We start from the raw sequence: 11733 nt of genomic DNA on the forward strand, positions 1-11733 counted from the left end.
AGTGGGAGCTAACATGATACAGTACAGGCTAAGTGGGGAGCTAACATGATACAGTACAGGCTAAGTGGGGAGCTAACATGATACAGTACAGGCTAAGTGGGGAGCTAACATGATACAGTACAGGCTGAGTGGAGAGCTAACATGATACAGTACAGGCTAAGTGGGGAGCTAACATGATACAGTACAGGCTGAGTGGAGAGCTAACATGATACAGTCCAGGCTAAGTGGGAGCTAACATGATACAGTACAGGCTAAGTGGGAGCTAACATGATACAGTACAGGCTAAGTGGGGAGCTAACATGATACAGTACAGGCTAAGTGGGGAGCTAACATGATACAGTACAGGCTAAGTGGGGAGCTAACATGATACAGTACAGGCTGAGTGGAGAGCTAACATGATACAGTACAGGCTAAGTGGGGAGCTAACATGATACAGTACAGGCTAAGTGGGGAGCTAACATGATACAGTACAGGCTAAGTGGGGAGCTAACATGATACAGTACAGGCTAAGTGGGGAGCTAACATGATACAGTACAGGCTAAGTGGGGAGCTAACATGATACAGTACAGGCTAAGTGGGGAGCTAACATGATACAGTCCAGGCTAAGTGGGGAGCTAACATGATACAGTACAGGCTGAGTGGAGAGCTAACATGATACAGTACAGGCTAAGTGGGGAGCTAACATGATACAGTACAGGCTAAGTGGGGAGCTAACATGGTACAGTACAGGCTAAGTGGGAGCTAACATGATACAGTACAGGCTAAGTGGGAGCTAACATGATACAGTACAGGCTAAGTGGGAGCTAACATGATACAGTACAGGCTAAGTGGGGAGCTAACATGATACAGTACAGACTAAGTGGGGAGCTAACATGATACAGTCCAGACTAAGTGGGGAGCTAACATGATACAGTCCAGGCTAAGTGGGGAGCTAACATGATACAGTCCAGACCCCCAGTACAGGCTAAGTGGAGAGCTAACATGATACAGTCCAGACTCCCAGTACAGGCTAAGTGGGGAGCTAACATGATACAGTCCAGACTCCCAGTACAGGCTAAGTGGAGAGCTAACATGATACAGTCCAGACTCCCAGTACAGGCTAAGTGGGGAGCTAACATGATACAGTCCAGACTCCCAGTACAGGCTAAGTGGGGAGCTAACATGATACAGTCCAGACTCTCAGTACAGGCTAAGTGGGGAGCTAACATGATACAGTCCAGGCTAAGTGGGGAGCTAACATGATACAGTCCAGACCCCAGTACAGGCTAAGTGGAGAGCTAACATGATACAGTCCAGACTCCCAGTACAGGCTAAGTGGGAGCTAACATGATACAGTCCAGACTCCCAGTACAGGCTAGTAGAGCTAACATGATACAGTCCAGACTCCCAGTCCAGGCTAAGTGGCGACAGGCACGGTGTATTCCGTTGGGGACATTGACTGCGTTGATAAACAAATTTGATCCGTGAGATACATTTGGCAGGAAGTATCGAAAATAAAAATGATTGTATCAAAAAAAAGTCCAGAAGTTTTGTATACGGTGCATCACTAGTATGTAATTCCTCCTCCCAGGCCCCTGGTCTTCCTCTCTGAACAGACAGGAAGAGGTCAGCACTTCCCTTTACTCATGTCTTTGTCTCTCTACCCCACTTTCTGTAGCTCCTCCCTCCGTTTGAGACGTTCTCCAAGGGTCCTACTCTCCAGTTCACACTGCGTTGGACAGGCGAGCCCAGTGATAGGTCGACGGCCCCTGTGGCCAAACCCCTCGCCACGCGGAACGCTGACGCTAGCAGCCTGACCTCCGACCCTAAGCCCTGCTCCCTCAGACCCACTCAGACCGTAGGTGAGACATGGGCCAGACGACGCTCTCGCACACATACGGACTGTTGTAATCTGTAGAAGCTCACTAAATGGTGTCAATTTAAAGGGATACTTTAACATACACCATGTTTAAATGAATATCATTTTTATGTCTTTGCATCTGGTATAAAGGAAGTTAAGAGGTAGTTTTGTGAGCTAATGCTAACTAGCGTTAGCACAATGACTGGAAGTCTGTGGTGTCTGCTAGCGAACATTAGTTAGCAATTGCGCCAGTGATAGTTAGCAACATCCTTCATACTGGACACTGAGAAATAAAAGTAGTATCCACGAGTTCATCTGATTTCTGGGGAAGTAGATAAATGACCTCATTAGCAAAATCCTGAAGTATCCCTTTGAACGTGGAACACGTTAAAGAATCCCTTTGAACGTGGAACACGTTCTATGACCTCACCAAAGAATCCCTTTAAACGTGGAACACGTTCTATGACCTCACCAAAGAATCCCTTTGAACGTGGAACAGGTTAAAGAATCCCTTTGAACGTGGAACACGTTCTATGACCTCACCAAAGAATCCCTTTGAACGTGGAACACGTTCTATGACCTCACCAAAGAATCCCTTTGAACGTGGAACAGGTTAAAGAATCCCTTTGAACGTGGAACACCTTAAAGAATCCCTTTGAACGTGGAACACGTTAAAGAATCCCTTTGAACGTGGAACACTTCTATGACCTCACCAAAGAATCCCTTTAAACGTGGAACACGTTTCTTCCCTCTCTCTGTAGCTGTGAAAGACTCCTTCAGCAGTACAGAGTTTCAGATGAGACAAGAACACACTCTTGAGGAACCGAGTGACAATCTACGCATATTCTACCAGGTGAGAGGGAGAAACACACTTGTATTCTTGACTTTAGAGCAGATTGCATTGTGCAATCCATGTCTGAATCACAGTTGTGTTGTGCTTGTCTTTTGTTCTCTTGTTATGTGTCTGACTGGAGGTGGATGGTATGAGAGACCTGGTCCTTTATAACAGGTCTGACTGGGGGTATTAGAGACCTGGTCCTTTATAACAGGTCTGACTGGGGGTATTAGAGACCTGGTCCTTTATAACAGGTCTGACTGGGGGTTATTAGAGACCTGGTCCTTTATAACAGGTCTGACTGGAGGTGGAGGTATTAGAGACCTGGTCCTTTATAGCAGGTCTGACTGGGGGTTAGAGACCTGGTCCTTTATAACAGGTCTGACTGGGGGTATTAGAGACATGGTCCTTTATAACAGGTCTGACTGGGGTTATTAGAGACCTGGTCCTTTATAACAGGTCTGACTGGGGTGGATGGTATTAGAGACCTGGTCCTTTATAGCAGGTCTGACTGGGGGTTATTAGAGACCTGGTCCTTTATAACAGGTCTGACTGGGGGTTATTAGAGACCTGGTCCTTTATAACAGGTCTGACTGGAGGTGGATGTATTAGAGACCTGGTCCTTTATAACAGGTCTGACTGGGGTTATTAGAGACCTGGTCCTTATAACAGGTCTGACTGGGGGTATTAGAGACCTGGTCCTTTATAACAGGTCTGACTGGGGTTATTAGAGACCTGGTCCTTTATAACAGGTCTGACTGGAGGTGGATATTAGAGACCTGGTCCTTTATAACAGGTCTGACTGGGGGTTATTAGAGACCTGGTCCTTTATAACAGGTCTGACTGGGGTATTAGAGACCTGGTCCTTTATAACAGGTCTGACTGGGGGTATTAGAGACCTGGTCCTTTGTAACAGGTCTGACTGGAGGTGGATATGGTATTAGAGACCTGGTCCCTTTTATAACCTTGGGTCTGACTGGGGGTTATTAGAGACCTGGTCCTTTACCAACAGGTCTGACTGGGGTTATTAGAGACCTGGTCCTTTATAACAGGTCTGACTGGGGGTTAATGGGGGCCTGGTCCTTTATATGAGTCTGACTGGGGAGTTATTAGAGACCTGGTCCTTTATAACAGGTCTGACTGGGGTGGATGGTATTAGAGACCTGGTCCTTTATAACAGGTCTGACTGGGGTTATTAGAGACCTGGTCCTTTATAACAGGTCTGACTGGGAGTTATTAGAGACCTGGTCCTTTATAACAGGTCTGACTGGGGGTTATTAGAGACCTGGTCCTTTATAACAGGTCTGACTGGGGGTTATTAGAGACCTGGTCCTTTATAACAGGTCTGACTGGGGGTGGATGGTATTAGAGACCTGGTCCTTTATAACAGGTCTGACTGGGGGTTATTAGAGACCTGGTCCTTTATAACAGGTCTGACTGGGGGTTATTAGAGACCTGGTCCTTTATAACAGGCTGACTGGGGGTTATTAGAGACCTGGTCCTTTATAACAGGTCTGACTGGGGGTTATTAGAGACCTGGTCCTTTATAACAGGTCTGACTGGGGGTTATTAGAGACCTGGTCCTTTATAACAGGTCTGACTGGGGGTTATTAGAGACCTGGTCCTTTATAACAGGTCTGACTGGGGGTTATTAGAGACCTGGTCCTTTATAACAGGTCTGACTGGGGGTTATTAGAGACCTGGTCCTTTATAACAGGTCTGACTGGGGGTTATTAGAGACCTGGTCCTTTATAACAGGTCTGACTGGGGGTTATTAGAGACCTGGTCCTTTATAACAGGTCTGACTGGGGGTTATTAGAGACCTGGTCCTTTATAACAGGTCTGACTGGGGGTTATTAGAGACCTGGTCCTTTATAGCAGGTCTGCATCCTGTTCCCTATATAGTGCCCTTCATTTGACCAGGGCCCATGGTTCACTATGTAGGCAATAGGGTCCCATTTGGTTCAATGTATTTCAGACTTGGCTGTCAAGGATGGGGAGTTTCATAGTTTCTACTGACTCATACTCTATGGTCAGACTGGCTGACCTTATGTGTAGAATTACATAGTCTATATCCTTCTCACGCTCTCCTTCTCCTCTCACCCCTCTCTCTCTCTCTCCCTCCCTCCCTCACCCCTCTCTCTCTCCCTCTCTCTCCTTCTCTCTCTAGTTCCTGTATAACCACAACACACAGCAGCAAACCGAGGCTAGAGATGACCTCCACTGTCCCTGGTGCACTCTGAACTGTAGGAGACTCTACAGTCTCCTCAAACACCTCAAACTGGCCCACAGCAGATTCATCTTCAACTACGTGGTGAGAGCGAGAGAGGAGAGAGAGAGAGAGAGAGAGAGAGAGAGAGAGAGAGAGAGAGAGAGAGAGTTTGGTGCACTCTGAACTGTAGAGGACTACAGTCTCCTCAAACTGGCCCACAGCAGATTCATCTTCAACTACGTGGTGAGAGACTGTGTGTTTGTTTGTCTGGTGCTCTCTGAACTGTAGAGGACTACAGTCTCCTCAAACTGGCCCACAGCAGATTCATCTTCAACTATGACTGCATTAGACAGGCAGCCCAATTCTGATATTTTGCCAATAATTTGGCTGGCTGTGTAAACAGCCTAGGAGGTGAGAGAGACCGGGGGTGTGTGTGTGGGGTGGCGGGGTTGTACTGTCAGGAGCTGTACATATTGGGGGCTGAATAAGGGCTGGTTATTAAACTAGACAGGTCTGTTGTGATTGACATGTCCTATGACCTCACCAGCCCCACCCTAAAGGAGCGAGGATAGACGTGTCTATTAATGAGCGTTACGACGGGGTGCATGCTGGGAATCCTCGGGATATTCACAGTCAGCCCGGCTTCGCCTTCAGCAGGAACGGACCCGTCAAGAGATCCCCCGTCACACACATCCTCGTCTGCAGGTAACTGGGTCACACATCCTCGTCTGCAGGTAACTGGGTCACACACATCCTCGTCTGCAGGTAACTGGGTCACACACATCCTCGTCTGCAGGTAACTGGGTCACACACATCCTCGTCTGCAGGTAACTGGGTCACACACATCCTCGTCTGCAGGTAACTGGGTCACACACATCCTCGTCTGCAGGTAACTGGGTCACACACATCCTCGTCTGCAGGTAACTGGGTCAGCATACATCCGTCTGCAGGTAACTGTCACACACATCCTCGTCTGCAGGTAACTGGGTCACACACATCCTCGTCTGCAGGTAACTGTGCACACATCCTCGTCTGCAGGTAACTGGTCACACACATCCTCGTCTGCAAAGGTGACAGAGGAAACTGTTTAGATGATCAATTATGTATACTTTAATGATCCTCGTCTGCAGTTAACGGGTCACACACATCCTCGTCTGCAGGTAACAGTATAAGGGTCCTACACTGATTCTAGCAGAGAGAAGTATATCTAGGCAGGTAACTGAGGGGGTGAAACTATCCTCGTCTGCCATTGTAAGACTGGGAGAGGGGTGTCTGATGACGCCATTTTATCCTCAGTTTTAAATGTAATGGTATTTGGGTCAGTACTCATTGAGAATAAATGCTGAACTTGGTAGACTGGTCTCACCCATCTCGTCTGCAATAAAAATAAGGTATCACTGGGTCACACACATCCTCGTCTGCAGGTAACTGGGTCACACATCCTCGTCTGCAGGTAACTGGGTCACACACATCACGTCTGCAGGTAACTGGGTCACACACATCCACGTCTGCACACACACACGTTCACACACACACATCCTCGTCTGCAGGCTAACTGGGTCACACACATCCTCGTCTGCAGGTAACTGGGTCACACACACACACACATCCTTCGTCTGCACTGGGTAACTGGGTCACACACATCCACACACACACAGGTAACTGGGTCACACACATCCTCATCTGCAGGTAACTGGGTCACACACATCCTCGTCTGTGCAGGTAACTGGGTCACACACATCCTCGTCTGCAGGTAACTGGGTCACACACATCCTCGTCTGCAGGTAACTGGGTCCCCACACATCCTCGTCTGCAGGTAACTGGGTCACACACATCCTCGTCTGCAGGTAACTGGGTCACACACATCCTCGTCTGCAGGTAACTGGGTCCCACACACATCTCGTCTGCAGGTAACTGGGTCACACACATCCTGTCTGCAGGTAACTGGGTCACACACATCTCGTCTGCAGGTAACCTGGGTCACACACATCCTCGTCTGCAGGTAACTGGGTCACACACACACACACACATCCTCGTCTGCAGGTAACTGGGTACACACGTCTGGGTCACACACATCCTCGTCTGCAGGTAACTGGGTCACACACACACACACACACACCTTCATCTGCAGGTAACTGGGTACACACGTCTGGGTCACACACACACACACACACACACACACACACACACACACACACACACACACACACACACACACACACACACACACACACACACACACACACACACACACACACACACACACACACACACACACACACATCCTCGTCTGCAGGTAACTGGGTACACACGTCTGGGTCACACACATCCTCGTCTGCAGGTAACTGGGTACACACGTCTGGGTCACACACACACACACACACATCCTCGTCTGCAGGTAACTGGGTACACACGTCTGGGTCACACACACACACCTTCATCTGCAGGTAACTGGGTACACACGTCTGGGTCACACACACACACACATCCTCGTCTGCAGGTAACTGGGTACACTTTCTGGGTCACACACACACACACCTTCATCTGCAGGTAACTGGGTACACACGTCTGGGTCTCACACACACACACACACACACACACACACACACACACACACACACACACACACACACACACACACACACACACACACACACACACACACACACACACACACATCCTCATCTGCAGGTATCTGGGTCACACACACACACACACCTTCATCTGCAGGTAACTGGGTACACTTTCTGGGTCACACGCGCACACACACACACACACACACACACACACCTTCATCTGCAGGTAACTGGGTACACTTTCTGGGTCACACGCACACACGCACGCACGCACCTTCATCTGCAGGTAACTGGGTACACACGTCTGGGTCACACACACACACACACACTCTTCTGTTCTCCTTCCAGTAGGATATTTACCTCTCTCTCTTTCCCTCTCCTTCCTGTAGGATATTTACCTCTCTCTCTTTCCCTCTCCTCTCCTTCCTGTAGGATATTTACCTCTCTCTCTTTCCCTCTCCTCTCCTTCCTGTAGGATATTTACCTCTCTCTCTTTCCCTCTCCTTCCTGTAGGATATTTACCTCTCTCCTCTCCTTTCAGTAGGATATTTACCTCTCTCCTCTCCTTCCTGTAGGATATTTACCTCTCTCCTCTCCTTCCTGTAGGATATTTACCTCTCTCTCTTTCCCTCTCTTCTGTTCTCCTTTCAGTAGGATATTTACCTCTCTCCTCTCCTTCCTGTAGGATATTTACCTCTCTCCTCTCCTTCCTGTAGGATATTTACCTCTCTCTCTTTCCCTCTCTTCTGTTCTCCTTTCAGTAGGATATTTACCTCTCTCCTCTCCTTCCTGTAGGATATTTACCTCTCTCCTCTCCTTCCTGTAGGATAGTTACCTCTCTCTCTTTCCCTCTCTTCTGTTCTCCTTTCAGTAGGATCTTTACCTCTCTCTTCCTGTAGGCTAAAGCATGTATGTATTCAGGTACAATTGACAGTCACTTACTAACCCCTCCCCTCCTCCCCTTAGGCAGGCGTCTCCTCCCCCAGTCTGTAGGTTCAGGGCTGATGGAGGGAGACCAGCAGAGAATCATCCCAGGTCACAACCGCCTCTACTTCCGTTCAGACAGCTGCTCTGCTCACCCCAGGAGGTAGATCACGACAGTGAGGATGAGACTGACCCCTTCTGGCTCCGAGAGAGGACCATCATGGTGAGAGACGCAAACACACACTGAGCAGGTAGCTACCACACATGGTGAGACACACACTGAGCAGGTAGCTACCATATTACAGCCTGTAGGTATTAGGCCCATACAAACCCAGGTCTACTCTGCACCAGTACAGCCTGTAGGTATTAGGCCCATACAAACCCAGGTCTACTCTGCACCAGTACAGCCTGTAGGTATTATACAAAGCCAGGTCTACTCTGCACCAGTACAGCCTGTAGGTATTAGGCCCATACAAACCCAGGTCTACTCTGCACCAGTACAGCCTGTAGGTATTAGGCCCATACAAACCCAGGTCTACTCTGCACCAGTACAGCCTGTAGGTATTATACAAACCCAGGTCTACTCTGCACCAGTACAGCCTGTAGGTATTAGGCCCATACAAACCCAGGTCTACTCTGCACCAGTACAGCCTGTAGGTATTAGGCCCATACAAACCCAGGTCTACTCTGCACCAGTACAGCCTGTAGGTATTATACAAACCCAGGTCTACTCTGCACCAGTACAGCCTGTAGGTATTAGGCCCATACAAACCCAGGTCTACCATTACAACAGAGCCACACTGACATTGGGTTTGGAGTCTCCAACTTGACTCAGAATCCACTCTTGACTGTTGTTCTGTCTACAGCAAATCCAGGAGTTTACAGACGTGAACGATGGAGAGAAGGAGGTGATGAAGCTGTGGAACCTTCACGTCATGAAGTATGGGTACGTAACCCCGCATTAAAGCCCTGGCCTCGTTATACAGCCTCTGTTTAAAGCATCATCAGGCGTTGCTGTGTGTTGTCCTCTAGACGTTGCTGTGTGTCGTTCTCTAGAGCTTCATGAGATGTTGCTGTGTGTCGTTCTCTAGACGTTGCCGTGTGTCGTTCTCTAGATGTTGCAGTGTGTCGTCCTCTAGATGTTGCCGTGTGTCGTCCTCTAGACGTTGCTGTGTGTCGTCCTCTAGATGTTGCCGTGTGTCGTCCTCTAGACGTTGCTGTGTGTCGTTCTCTAGACGTTGCTGTGTGTCGTTCTCTAGACGTTGCTGTGTGTCGTTCTCTATAAGATGTTGCTGTGTGTCGTCCTCTAGACGTTGCTGTGTGTCGTCCTCTAGACGTTGCTGTGTGTCGTCCTCTAGACGTTGCTGTGTGTCGTCCTCTAGACGTTGCTGTGTGTCGTCCTCTAGACGTTGCTGTGTGTCGTCCTCTAGGCGTTGCTGTGTGTCGTCCTCTAGGCGTTGCTGTGTGTCGTCCTCTAGGCGTTGCTGTGTGTCGTCCTCTAGGCGTTGCTGTGTGTCGTCCGCTAGACGTTGCTGTGTGTCGTTCTCTAGACGTTGCTGTGTGTCGTTCTCTAGACGTTGCTGTGTGTCGTTCTCTAGACGTTGCTGTGTGTCGTTCTCTATAAGATGTTGCTGTGTGTCGTCCTCTAGACGTTGCTGTGTGTCGTCCTCTAGACGTTGCTGTGTGTCGTCCTCTAGACGTTGCTGTGTGTCGTCCTCTAGACGTTGCTGTGTGTCGTCCTCTAGGCGTTGCTGTGTGTCGTCCGCTAGACGTTGCTGTGTGTCGTTCTCTAGACGTTGCTGTGTGTCGTACTCTAGACGTTGCTGTGTGTCGTTCTCTAGACGTTGCTGTGTGTCGTTCTCTAGACGTTGCTGTGTGTCGTTCTCTAGACGTTGCTGTGTGTCGTCCTCTAGACGTTGCTGTGTGTCGTTCTCTATAAGATGTTGCCGTGTGTCGTCCTCTATAAGATGTTGCCGTGTGTCGTCCTCTAGACGTTGCCGTGTGTCGTCCTCTAGACGTTGCCGTGTGTCGTCCTCTAGACGTTGCCGTGTGTCGTCCTCTAGACGTTGCCGTGTGTCGTCCTCTAGACGTTGCCGTGTGTCGTCCTCTAGACGTTGCCGTGTGTCGTCCTCTAGACGTTGCCGTGTGTCGTCCTCTAGACGTTGCCGTGTGTCGTCCTCTAGACGTTGCCGTGTGTCGTCCTCTAGACGTTGCCGTGTGTCGTCCTCTAGACGTTGCCGTGTGTCGTCCTCTAGACGTTGCCGTGTGTCGTCCTCTAGACGTTGCCGTGTGTCGTCCTCTATAAGACATTGCCGTGTGTCGTCCTCTATAAGACATTGCCGTGTGTCGTCCTCTATAAGATGTTGCTGTGGTCTTGGCCTGTGGCACTTGAGCCAATAGCTGGCACATACAGTGTGGGGTAAGCCTACATGATGAGATTATTATGGATAAGGGCTAGATTTATTTGGGGGGACGGGGGGTCAAATGACCCTGGATATTTATTGTCAAGGAACATCAAGTAGGCAAGTTCATCTTTCACCTCCCTGTTCATCACTTATTAAATCTGTAGCTTAAACTGTGAATCATATCGTTGCATGACTCCATGTTTACTTCCATATGATGGTTGGATGGAAACCTGCTTAATAACATCTATTTCTCACTCATTTAGAGTTTAAAACACAACAGAATCTCTATATTATTTTATTTTTTAACCTTTATTCTACTAGGTAAGTCAGTTAAGAACAAATTCTTATTTTCAATGACGGCCTAGGAACAGTGGGTTAACTGCCTTGTTCAGGGGCAGAGCTACAGATTTGTACCGTGTCAGCTCGGGGATTAGATCTAGCAACCTTTCGGTTACTGGCCCAACGCTCTAACCACTAGGCTACCTGCTCTAACCACTAGACTACCTGCTCTAACCACTAGACTACCTGCTCTAACCACTAGACTACCTGCTCTAACCACTAGACTACCTGCTCTAACCACTAGACTACCTGCTCTAACCACTAGACTACCTGCTCTAACCACTAGACTACCTGCTCTAACCACTAGACTACCTGCTCTAACCACTAGGCTACCTGCTCTAACCACTAGACTTCCTGCTCTAACCACTAGACTACCTGCTCTAACCACTAGACTACCTGCTCTAACCACTAGACTACCTGCTCTAACCACTAGACTACCTGCTCTAACCACTAGACTACCTGCTCTAACCACTAGACTACCTGCTCTAACCACTAGACTACCTGCTCTAACCACTAGACTACCTGCTCTAACCACTAGACTACCTGCTCTAACCACTAGACTACCTGCTCTAACCACTAGACTACCTGCTCTAACCACTAGA

The 11733-nt window shown here is 48.8% G+C and overlaps 1 pseudogene; it reads left to right on the plus strand.

Moving 5' to 3' along the window:
* LOC124029110 overlaps positions 1 to 9430 on the plus strand; it is a 20231-nt pseudogene extending 10801 nt beyond the window's left edge.
* Positions 9431 to 11733: the final 2303 nt, after the last annotated feature.

The sequence above is a fragment of the Oncorhynchus gorbuscha genome, unplaced genomic scaffold (genome assembly GCF_021184085.1).
Source record: "Oncorhynchus gorbuscha isolate QuinsamMale2020 ecotype Even-year unplaced genomic scaffold, OgorEven_v1.0 Un_scaffold_5555, whole genome shotgun sequence".
In the NCBI taxonomy this organism is placed as follows: Eukaryota; Metazoa; Chordata; class Actinopteri; order Salmoniformes; family Salmonidae; genus Oncorhynchus; species Oncorhynchus gorbuscha.